The 11,734-nt window shown below is 41.3% G+C and overlaps 1 non-coding gene across 1 annotated transcript; it reads left to right on the top strand.

Annotated features, from left to right (window-relative positions):
• Positions 1-510: 510 nt before the first annotated feature.
• Positions 511-617, top strand: LOC141589316 (small nucleolar RNA R71). The gene has a single exon (XR_012520260.1). It is a non-coding gene; the product is annotated as a small nucleolar RNA R71 (small nucleolar RNA).
• Positions 618-11,734: the final 11,117 nt, after the last annotated feature.

Here is an 11,734-nt window from a genome sequence, read left to right as displayed (position 1 = left end):
GGTGGGGGTTGAGGGTTAAGCACATTATTGCTAGTGTAAGAAAAGTTTGGATAAAATTTTGAATTCGGGTTATATGTGTTGGAAAATGTACCCGGTGGATATGAACTTTGTCTTAGAGCTTGAAAAGCATTTACCTCTTCAATGGGGGCTCGGCAATGAGCGGCATAATGACCCGCACCTCCGCAACCATCACAAACAATGATTTGGCTTGTTGAAGACACAACATTGAGTTGTTGAATGGAATCTTTAGCATCTCTCTCCGCCAATTGTTGTTGGAGTAAGGCAATTTGAGCTAGCAAAACGGAGTTGTTGGAGGATTCTTCTTTACCTTTAGATGGCACAACTCGAGAATTGACATATTGGGCATCATGGATCGCCATAGATTCGATCGTGGAATGAGCAAGATCGGTGACAATTTGATCAAACCGCCCATTGTTGGCGGAATCAAGAATCCTTCGGGACTCGGCACAACATCCATTATAGAATGTTATTCCTAGAAACCAATCATCTAGCCCATGATGTGGGCATTGCCTTTGAAGCTCTTTGTACCTCTCCCAAGCTTCATATAAGCTCTCAAGAGCTTGTTGACGGAATCCGGTGATTTGGCTCCTCAAAGTTTGAGTTTTCTCCGGTGGAAAAAACTTTTGATAAAAAGCAAGAGCCAAGGTCTCCCAATTGGTGATTCCCAAGGTGGTGCGGTCAAGGCTATTGATCCAAATCTTGGCTTTGTCCTTCAAAGAGAAAGGGAAAGTATTTCCCTTATTTGGGCTTGGGTGACGCCCGTTTGCCGGATCATGGAGCAATAGTCACAAAAGTTTTGCACATGCAAATTGGGATCCTCCAAAGGACTTCCTCCAAATTTCTTTCTCTCCACAAGGCTAATAAAAGCCGGCGCGGTGATTTGAGTGGTTGTGATTCCGGCCGGAAGCATAGCCGCGGTGGGCTTTGAGTGATCGGAAAGTCTCACCATCTTTTTGGTAGTAGATGGTGATGGTGGTGGAGATGATGAACAAGAAACCTCCTCCTCTTCAAGGGCTTCTAGATCGTCTAAGTAAGACTTTCTAGCACTTTCAACTTGTATGGGAGAAGTGGCTTCTTTCACTTCCTTCCAAAATCGTCGTCTTCTCCTAAAGGTTTTCTCGGGCTCGGAATCCGGTGTAAGCAATTCTCCACTTCGAGAGGACCTGGGCATAAGACAACAATTTCTAGAGAAGTGATAAGTAACGGTCTCAAGGAACAAGTGTTCCCCAAGACAAAGGAAAACAAGATAAAAATCGATAATTCAAAAAGCAATAAAACCGTTTCCCCGGCAACGGCGCCAAAATTTGATAGGCTTATCGCGTACCTATGCAAATATAATTACCCTAAACAACAAGTTAATGTAGCAATAGGGGTCGAACACAAGGAAACAGGAATTACGTCGTGAATTGCTATGGGTAGATTTTTATCAAGGTCGATTACGATTTGGTTGGGTTTGGTTGTTTGATGATTAATAACAAAAATGATGTAAATTATATAATAAAAGAGAGTCTAAGGTGTTCGGGTCACACATGCAAAAAGGTAAACATATGATCATGATAAACTTGGTACTAACAACATTGTCAATTGCTTAGGCTTAAAGACAGCCACCTTACGATATTAGTGTCAACCTTAGACCGGGTCCTAGAGAAACTCTCGTCCATGACTAGGTCGTCCTACTATACATGCTTAGTCTAATTCAATTCTGTGCCTCTCGACTTATAGAACGAATGAACAAACTTAATCAAATGAATAGGGCCCTCAACAAAGATTAAACATTGTGGCACAAGCATGTGATAGAAGCAATATGATCAATATTATTATTAATCTATTTTATCATGTTATATACTTGATTTATGCATGGCTCCCCTAGCCCTTAGACTAGGAAATTTAGCTACTCATACTAAAATGTAAATTGCAAACTAAATTAAGAGAAATGGTGAACATAATTGTATGATTTATATAAACTAATTGATTTAACATGTGGAAGAATTAAACTAAAGTAATCTAAACAAATTATTTAATTATAAACTATGTATAAACTGAAATAGAAATGTAGAGATATAAACTATAAATAGAAATACCTTAAAAGTAAAGAACTTGTATGGAAGAACAATGTATAACCAAAAGCTTGAAATAACTTAGAACCAAATGTTTGAAGAACTACAAGATTAACTAATTTGTAAACTAATATGAAAACTATTGAGAGAAATATAATGCTTAAGGCTATTGTAAACTAAACTTGGACGTAAAAATTGGATGCCCAAAACCTAGGAATACCTCTCCTATTTATAGGAGAGGAGGATCCAACGTAAATACCAAGGGGCATGTAACCCCGATCGGGGCCACCCCACCCCGATCGGGGTCGTGTGTTTCCGAGTAATTTCTCTTAATTCCTCTCTTAATTGCGTGAGGAATCCAAAGTTTATACTTTAATGCTCCTTAATCACCCGGGTAAATGCCTCATCTATGATCTTTAGAGCTCCCAAAAAGCATCCTAAGCATGTTGGAATCTTATGCTTTCCACCTTGACTTGGATTTGATCATTGGGCCTTGACTTTGGTTGTTTTCAATATTTGCATTATACATAATAATCCATCAATTTCTCCATGCAAAACCCAATCCAATGCTCCATGCTTAGTCCAACACTTGGTCTTGTTTAGCTTAGTGAACTTAGTGTATAAAATGATAGGAAAAAGCCTCTAAATTCGTAGATTCCTACAAAAACATGTTAAGACAAACAAATACACTAGAACAACAAATATTAGCTTAAGACACTATGATAAGTGCTAAATATCAAATAAAATGAAGCTAATATAGGGGGTGAAAGTATACAAAATATGCACTTATCAATGTTTGGATGTGTCGCCATTTTGGCAAGACCCGCCTTGCCTTGCAAGAAGGCATCCTACCTTATGGTTGTCTTGTTGTGAGTTGAAGGGGCGGAGTGAGACCCGCTAATTGTCTCATATCGGCTATGTTATTAGGTTAGTTTAAATAATGGTCCTAGTCTTTGTCACCACTTTACTCGGGATGAGCAAAGGTTCGGTTTGGGGATATTTGATGTGACCATAATTACAGCATATTTAGTCCCCGAATTAGCCTTGTTCCCATGCTTTTTAGTGTATATTTGGGTCATTTATTGTCTTTATTTCTTTGTTTTGCATATTCTTTGAGGTTTTGTGTCCTTGGTAGAAAAGGAGTGCAAACCTTGCATTTTCATGGCAAAATGAGGCTAAATTGATTGAATTCAATGACCAAGCATCAAGGAGAGACAAGATTAGAAGGCCTTTGTACATACTATAGTAGATGGGCAATGATGAGAAAAGATCCTTGCATCCCTGACGAAATCCTCAAGGATTTTATGAAGAAAAAGGAAGAGAAGAAGAAGGAAAGAAACTGCCTGACAATCCGTGCGTCTTCCCCTGAAGACGCCCGTCCCTCACCCATAACCCTTGCGTCTTCCTCCACAAGACGCACGGGCAAAAGCTCCCAAAGACGCCCGTCTTCCTCCAAAAGATGCCCGGGCAAAAGCTCCCAAAGACGCCCGTCTTCCTCCACAAGACGCCCGGGCAGAAGCTGCCAAATCCGCCCGTCCCGTGCTAAAGACGCCCGGATTCCCAGACAGTTCCATTTCGTCTTCTACAAGCTTCAAGGAAGGATGCACATCTTTTTCTAAGACCGGCGAAAAGGAGACCGGAGTCTCCCTAGAGACCGGCGATTCCTCAAGGACTTAATCGTCATTTAAGCCCTTAGTAAACCCTAATTTATGTACCTAATCCCTACTATAAATACCCCATTAGTCTAATTAGAAGAGCATGTTCTTCTTAGCAATCTTTAGTGTAGTTAATATCAATCAAATCTCTCTTTAATCTTGTAATCAACATTTAATCAAGTTTTAATACAAGTTTTATTTCCTTAATATCTCTCTTATTCATCCTTTATTTTGGGTAATTGAAGATTATTTGGATTATTATTGGGAGATTGACAACCTTCCAATCAAGCATCAAGTACTTCTTTTATTCTTTGCTTTATTATTGGAATCATTAGTTGGTATAATTCTCTTAATCCCTTTTTCATTATTGTTAATTACTTTCATTTATTCATCATGTTTCACTTTGTTGGTATGATTGACAACCTTGCTAGCATGTTCAACATGATAATGAGTGAGTAGTTTCCTTAGCTAGGGTTAATGGGTAACTAGGGGAAACCAACATGGGGAATGATTCATGCTTAAATTAATATGCTTTCATAGTTTATTTGCTTGCTTGTTGTGATCTCAACTTATGCACATGTTATGTTTGATGAAATGTGAGCCTATGAATCCTTGCATTTTTTACCCATCACCTACCTTTTCAATGAGACTTGTAAGACATAAACCAACTCGAGTCTCATTAGACCATGCATATTGTTGGGTAGGGAAGATTAAGTCGACTTGTAGGTGTTGTACAATCTAATCGATTCGGCTCCGGGACCCAAACTTTCCTAGGATTGTAAGATATAAACCGACTCGAGCCATCACAACAATAATTGCTTGCTTATAACTTGAGAATATGTTTGTATGATCAATTCCCATGAATCCCCTATGACCCCATAATACCCTAGCGCTTTTTATCAATTGTTTACATCCCTTTTAATTCATCTTGCTTGTTTACTTTCATTGCTATTTAGTTTAGTGATCTTCTACTTCAAACCCCAATTGTGACACCCTTAGACACCACTAGTTGCAATAGAAATCTCATCTCAATTCCCGTCCCTTGGGATCCGACCTTTACTTGCCTCTTTACTAATTGTAGAGTTGTTGGTGAAGTTATAAATTGTGTTTTGGTCTAGGTGCTCCTAACGACAAGTACTGAAAACTAAACCCCACGAGGGAACACGACCACCCGCAGTGAACAATATGATGCTTTAGTGAGGGCGGAAGCTAAGCTAATATTATTTTAGGGCGAATTGAGACCGGAAGGAGATATTGACCACCTCCCTGTGGAGATCGACCCTACTTACCGCTGACTTCTGTTAGTAGTACTTAGGTATTTATTTTTGATACTGAAACGACGGTATCAATGTTCCAACAGGTTGAGGAGGCTATAGCTGGTCTCTTAGAAAGGATTACTCGACTCGACGACGCTTACCACCGGTTTATTTTCAACCCACTAACACCCACACCGCGCCCAAGGGAGGGTCCTCCAAACACGCAAAACTACCCTCACCAGGAAAGATTGCTCCCGCGACCATTCTGGAATGCACCCCACAATAATCAACCCAACAATAATCAACCCCACAAAAATTACCCTCACGAAAATTACCCCCACAAAAACTTTCCTCACAAAAACTACCCACCGAGGAATACCCCTCCAAGGTACTGTCGAGATCCCGAAATCAATGGTATCTGGAGAGACGACACGGAGGATGTCTATATGGTTCCGGGAAAGGGGAAACAAGCAAAACAGATCGGTCATCTTACCCGGTCCCGACGCCCCTATCAAAACCCGAACAATTCAACAGTCGTTCCAACAACGAATGACCAGGTTGTCCAGACGTGGACACCCGACCCAAGGTTCCCGAAAAATTGATCCTCAAACAACTGCAAAGAACAAATGTTGAGATTTCAATTTGGCAACTAATTGCTACATCCTTTGAACATCGGCAAGCTCAACTACAAGCCTTGGGAAAGTTGAATGTTCCCTCTACCTCCTCTCCTAAAGAAGTGGTAGCAGACATGACAAGGGATGTCCCCGACCTGAACAACCCGGTCATCTTCTCTGATGAGGATATCCCTCCCTTCGGAGCCAACCATAAGCTGACCTTATACATCACCGTACAATGCCTAAAAAAGAATGTGCATATGGTTCTAGTGGATTATAGATCTGCGGTTAATGTCAATCCCCTCAAGATGACTCATAAGTTGGGTATCAAAGAAACTGATTTGGTCCCAACAAATCAAGGAGTACGCGCTTATGACGGCACTCGTCGTAAGGTTGCGGGGCTTATCGCCTTGACCATTGCAACTGGGCCCTGGAAATATAAATCAGCTTTCAGGTAGTCAACATTGATGCCTCCTTCAACTTGCTTCTGGGACACCCCTGGATTCACGCCGTCAAGGCCATTACCTCAACCCTTAATCAGAAAATCAAGGTCCCTTTTAACGGGAAACAATCACAATTCCCGCTTCCCCGATCAAGGCTATCATGAAAAAGGCAATAGCCTTCCAATTCATTAAGGAGGACGACAATAAAATATGGGGTTTTCAAGCCATGAACGCCCTAACCGGTGAATCAGCACCTTTCGATTTTGATCCGTTCTCCAACCTCACAGTTAACCGCATCCTGATGCGCCAGAGTTATTTCCCAAGCTTACCCCTCAATCTGCTGAAGATCACCTTGCCTCCCTTGAAGCAGGCCAAGATCCCCAAGATCCCCTTCAGGCTAGACTATGAACCTACCGATGAAGACATCCAAGAGATGAACCTCCTAATACGGAAGCGCAAGAAACACGAAGTCATCCTCCATCCCTATCATTTAACTCTCAATGGATACTTCGTCCGCGGGGGAGAATCCGAGCTCTACCACGGCTTTCCTGAGCCGATCTATGATTCCATAGCCAAGGTAGACACCCGAGTGTAGAAGTCTTTCAAGACTGCTACTTCATCCCCGGCAACACCAAAGCTACGTCAACCAAATTTGAGTCAACCCCATGCCTGGACGGGTAGGTCATCACTCTCCTCTTTGGAGAGGACAACATCAAGTACCTCAGCTATGAGAATCATTAACATTGCTCTAAAGGACAACCAGTTCGATCCCACCGCCTTAATCTATGATACTGACTCAGAGAAAGCTACACAAGGCTGGAGGAAAACTATCAAATGGACCGATCGTCAAGGCCATATCCTCAAGATTACAACTGGAGAAGGCCTTATGTTCAAAGAGGGAAGTGAAGAAGAGTCTGAGTCAGATTCAGAGTCTATCTTAGCTCCTAACACACCTGATGTCCCAGTCAAGGTCCCCTTCCTACTGTTTTATCACAAACCTGTGGCTGCTTCAGAGGTTGAATCAACTAGGGTCATCCCCACTCCCATGGAAGGTGGCAACCTAGAGCTTGTTCCAGGGGCCGCCTCCTCTACTGTGTCGCCTATAACTGCCCATGAGATGGCTGTCCTATCCGAGCTTTTCGCTCAAGTCGACTTAATGAACACTAAGTTTGCTTATGACTCGTCTCAATTTAACTGCAATGCAATTCTGAACGACTATGAGGAATTTGACTTGAGTGACTACCCGCCTCACCTAGCCAATGAACTTGATAAACGAGAAAATAGGACCCCCCATCATTGAGGAGACGGAGCCTACTAACGTAGGAACCGACATCACACCTCAAGAACTTAGGATAGGGACAACCCTTGACCCCTCGGAAAGACAGTAGTTCATTGACCTCCTACATGAATACAAGGATGTATTCGCCTGGTCCTACAGAGACATGCCAAGGATCAACAGGGAGATTACGGAGCACAAGATACCTATTAAACCCGGAGCTAAACCCGTAAAGCAAAAGTTACGCCGAATGCGCCTTGAATGGGCCCTGAATATCAAGGAAAAGGTGGATAAGCAGTTCAAGGCTGGGTTCACCAAAGTGTCTGAATACTCTGACTGGGTGGCCAACATTGTTCATGTGCCCAAGAAAGATGGAAGAATTCGAGTTTGCGTCGACTTCAGGGATCTTAACAAAGCAAGTGCAAAGGACGACTTCCCTTTTCTACATGTTGACATCTTGGTGGATAATACCGCCGAGCATGCCCTACTATCATTCAAAGATGGGTATGCTGGGTAAAACCAGATAAAAATGGCTGAGGAAGACATGCACAAACTTGCATTCACTACACAGTAGGGTACATACTGCAACACGGTCATGTCTTTCGCCCTAGTCAACACCGGAGCAACTTATCAAAGAACCTCTACCACTCTCCTACATGATATGATGCACAAGGATGTGGAGGTATATTTCGATGACATGATCGTCCAATCAAAATAACGGGACGGCCAAATCAACGGAAATACAACTTGAGACTGAATCCTCAGAAGTGTGCATTTGGGGTTACCTCCGGAAAACACTTGGGACACGTCGTCAGAAAAAGAGGCATTAAGATTGATCCAACCAAAATCTAAGCACTTCAACAAATGCCTCAGCCTAAGAATGAGAAGGAGATACGGGGATTTCTCGGTTAAGTTCAATACATAAGCCGTTTCATAGCCAAACTCACCATGATTTGTGAACCGATCTTCAAGAAGCTTCGCGCCTCCGATCACACCGATTGGGACGACGACTATCAAAAGGCCTTAGAGATGATAAAGGAAATCCTATCCAAACCTCCTGTCCTCATGCCACCTCAACAAGGAATCCCCTTATCCCTATACCTGACTTTCACCGACACAGCTATGGGAGCAATGCCAGCACAAACAGTCGACGACGAAGAACGAGCCATCTACTACATAAGCAAAGGTTCATCGAGTGTGAGACAAGGTACACCCAACTGAAAAAGACATGCCTTTCCCTAGTATGTTCAACAAAGAAGCTGCGGCACTACATGCTCAGCTACACGGTTCACATCTACTCCAAGATGGACCTGGTCAAATACATCTTCGAAAAACCCATACTAAACGGAAGGCTGTCTAGATGGACGCTTGATGTATCACTTTTATATACACTTTTATAACTCCTTTCATAGTGTTTTATATACCGCTTTCGTGCCTTTATGTCGTTTATATGCCCTTTTATATTGAATTGCCGATGCTGCCGCTATTTTATGTTTTAATGCAGAAATTATGCATTACAAGGTGAATCGAGGTAAGATGAGCATTGCGGTTATGGCATAATGGAATACACGAAGTATGGCACGGGAAACGGGGGGACTTGAAGACAAGAAGAGAAGCAAGGAAGAAATCAAGCTGGAACCTTAGTTCCTCGATCGAGTGGTATAAGGGCTCGATCGAGTAACTGTCCTCTATCGAGTAGCATGAGGGCTCGATCGAGGAACCTCTTTGTCGGTCTTGTTTCCGTAATTTCCTAAAACAAGTATTTTGTAATATAAATTCTAAACTCGTAGGATTTATTAGGTTACGCTTCTAATTACTTTTGGGACGGCTGGAAACTTGTTGGATCTATCATACTTTGTTCTTAATCTTTTTTTGTTGATTACTACGGTACTAATCATTCCTCGTTAATTAATTTATTCAAATTTTATGCTTTCAATTACTTGTTGTTATTTCATATCCTTAATCATGTTTTCGATAGTAATTGTTATTGTTAGATGCAACATGAGTAGCTAAATACTTCATCAAGGATGAAGGGGATCTAGGTAATTAGAAAGGGGAATATTAATTGATTGCTAGTAATATCACATGGATTATCGTTTGATTATTGTTCTTATTCTAATTAATTGATTTAGGCCTGAATTGATAATTAGTTTAGCAAATTAGTACTTTCACCGTCAGGGTTAGAATTAATATAGGCAGCGATAATCAAATAGACTGTGTCTAATAATAGCGATTGCATGTCAGATTTTATCTAAAGGACATAATAGAATTAATCAATCTTATGACCTTAGATATTCGATTGACCTAGCAATTGATTAAGAGACTCCATATAATTGACCTAGTGAACCGGAAATCCTAGACCTTTAATATTATTGTTATACACCTTTTATTTATTTTCTATTTAGTTGATAGTTAACAAACAAACCAAAACCCCCAAGAAAACGGTTACCTTCAGACGATCCAAATATTAGCAGACTGATTATTACCGCCTTCCTATGGATTCGATACCTGTCTTACCACTAGCTATTTTTTTTAGTACTGGGATATATTTATTTTGATATTGGTGACACAACTCTAGCCTTATCAAATTTGGCGCCGTTGCCAAGGTGGCAACAATTGTCTTGTTTGTTTTTGTTTATTTTGTCTTTTTATCTTAGGGAACCTAGTTCCTTGAGACCGTTCTCACACTTTTCTTGTTATTTTCGTGTATGCCCAGGTCAACTAGGTCCGAGATTCTTCCCATAGATCCCGAACCAGAGAAGACTTTTCGCTACAGACGGAAATTTAAGGAAGAAGTGGGTCAAGTAGAAGACGTGAGTATACTTGACATTGAGACGGAGCACTCTATTACTTCAGAAAATCAGTCCTGCGACGAGGACACCCTTTCCGACCTTGAAATTACGGTTGAAGTTCATATTCCTGAGATTACCATCATGCCTACTCTAGCCAGTCACTCCGAGCCTACCTTGGCTTTTATCCTAAAAGGATTTAAGCTTCCTACTACTGATAATGGCACCTTTGAAATTCGTCTATCTTACATCAACTTGGTCGAGTGGAATTTGGAGGGGCAGCTGCTGAGGATCCTGCAACACATATGGAGAAATTTGTCACTTATTGCTGTTCTATCCCGTTAACAACTGGAGTGACACAAGATCAGGTAAAGTAGATGCTCTTTCCCTTTTCTATGAAGGATGGAGCTGCAGAATGGTTGAGAGACTTAGATATGGCTGATCAGGGAGTAACTGACTGGAATACTCTAGCTCTTGCTTTCTATAAGAGGTACTTTCCACCACTGAAGACTAATGCTTTGAGAAATCAGATTACTAGCTTCAAGCAGACGGCCACATAAGATTTGAATGAAGCGTGGGTTCGCTTCAAGAGATTAGTGCGTTCGATCCCCCCATCCTGGTTTTGAGAAGTGGTTCCTTTGTAACCAATTTTATAATGGGTTATATGATGATCACCGTGCTCTATTAGATTCTTCAACTAATGGGAGATTTCAGGACAACACTACATCTGATGGTGCATGGAAATTAATTGATCAGATTTCTACTCATACTGCAAAGTATAGAAATAAAGGGGAAGTGTCCGTGGAAGTGGGGGAGATAATGGTACTGCAGCACAACTGGAAGCTCTTTTTGCCCAAATTGCTGAGATGAAGACTACCCAATCATTGGGTAATAGAGAGAGTTCATGTTATGAGTCAACAATAAGAGGAGTCTTGTGCTAGATGTGGTTTAGATGGTCACAATGCAGCTGAGTGTTTGAGCACATTGAAGCAGGTTAATGCTTTTCAGTGTTATAGACAAGGTACACAAGGCACACCTTTCTCCAACTTTTACAATGAAAGAACGAAGGATCATCCTTTCATTCAATGGTCTAGTCAGAATGTGCAAAATCCGCAGCAGCAACAACCACAAAAGAGTACTTATATACCTCATAACAATCGTGGTAATCAACCACAAGGAGGATATCAAAGGCAGAACAAAGGAGGTCAGCAGCTTAACAATCAATATCAACAACCTCCTCAACAAACTCCTCAACAAGCTCCAAACAATGAGATGACTGGGTTGCGCAATATTTTGCAACAAACGTTTTCAATGCAGCAAAAGCAGACGGCTATAATTTATGACCTGATTGCCCATAATAAGATGCTAGATACTCAGGTGGCTCAGATGGCAATTCAAATTCCCTCAAACCAGCCCAGAAGTCTTCCTCCTCAAGGTAAGCAAGCTCAAGAGCAAGCTAATATCATTCAATTGAAGAGCGGTACCACTTATCAAAATCCGGTGTTGCCAAGCCATGATGAAGAATTTCCCACTAATGATAATGAGATACCTTATATGCATCCTAAGGGATTGGGTAATTTGGAGCTAAGTGATGATGAAAAAGAAGTTGACGAAGTTAAAACA

The sequence above is a fragment of the Silene latifolia genome, chromosome 6 (assembly GCF_048544455.1).
Source record: "Silene latifolia isolate original U9 population chromosome 6, ASM4854445v1, whole genome shotgun sequence".
Taxonomy (NCBI): Eukaryota; Viridiplantae; Streptophyta; class Magnoliopsida; order Caryophyllales; family Caryophyllaceae; genus Silene; species Silene latifolia.
The sequence above is the reverse complement of the archived record's forward strand: the minus strand, read 5'-3'. Positions and strand labels throughout refer to the sequence as shown.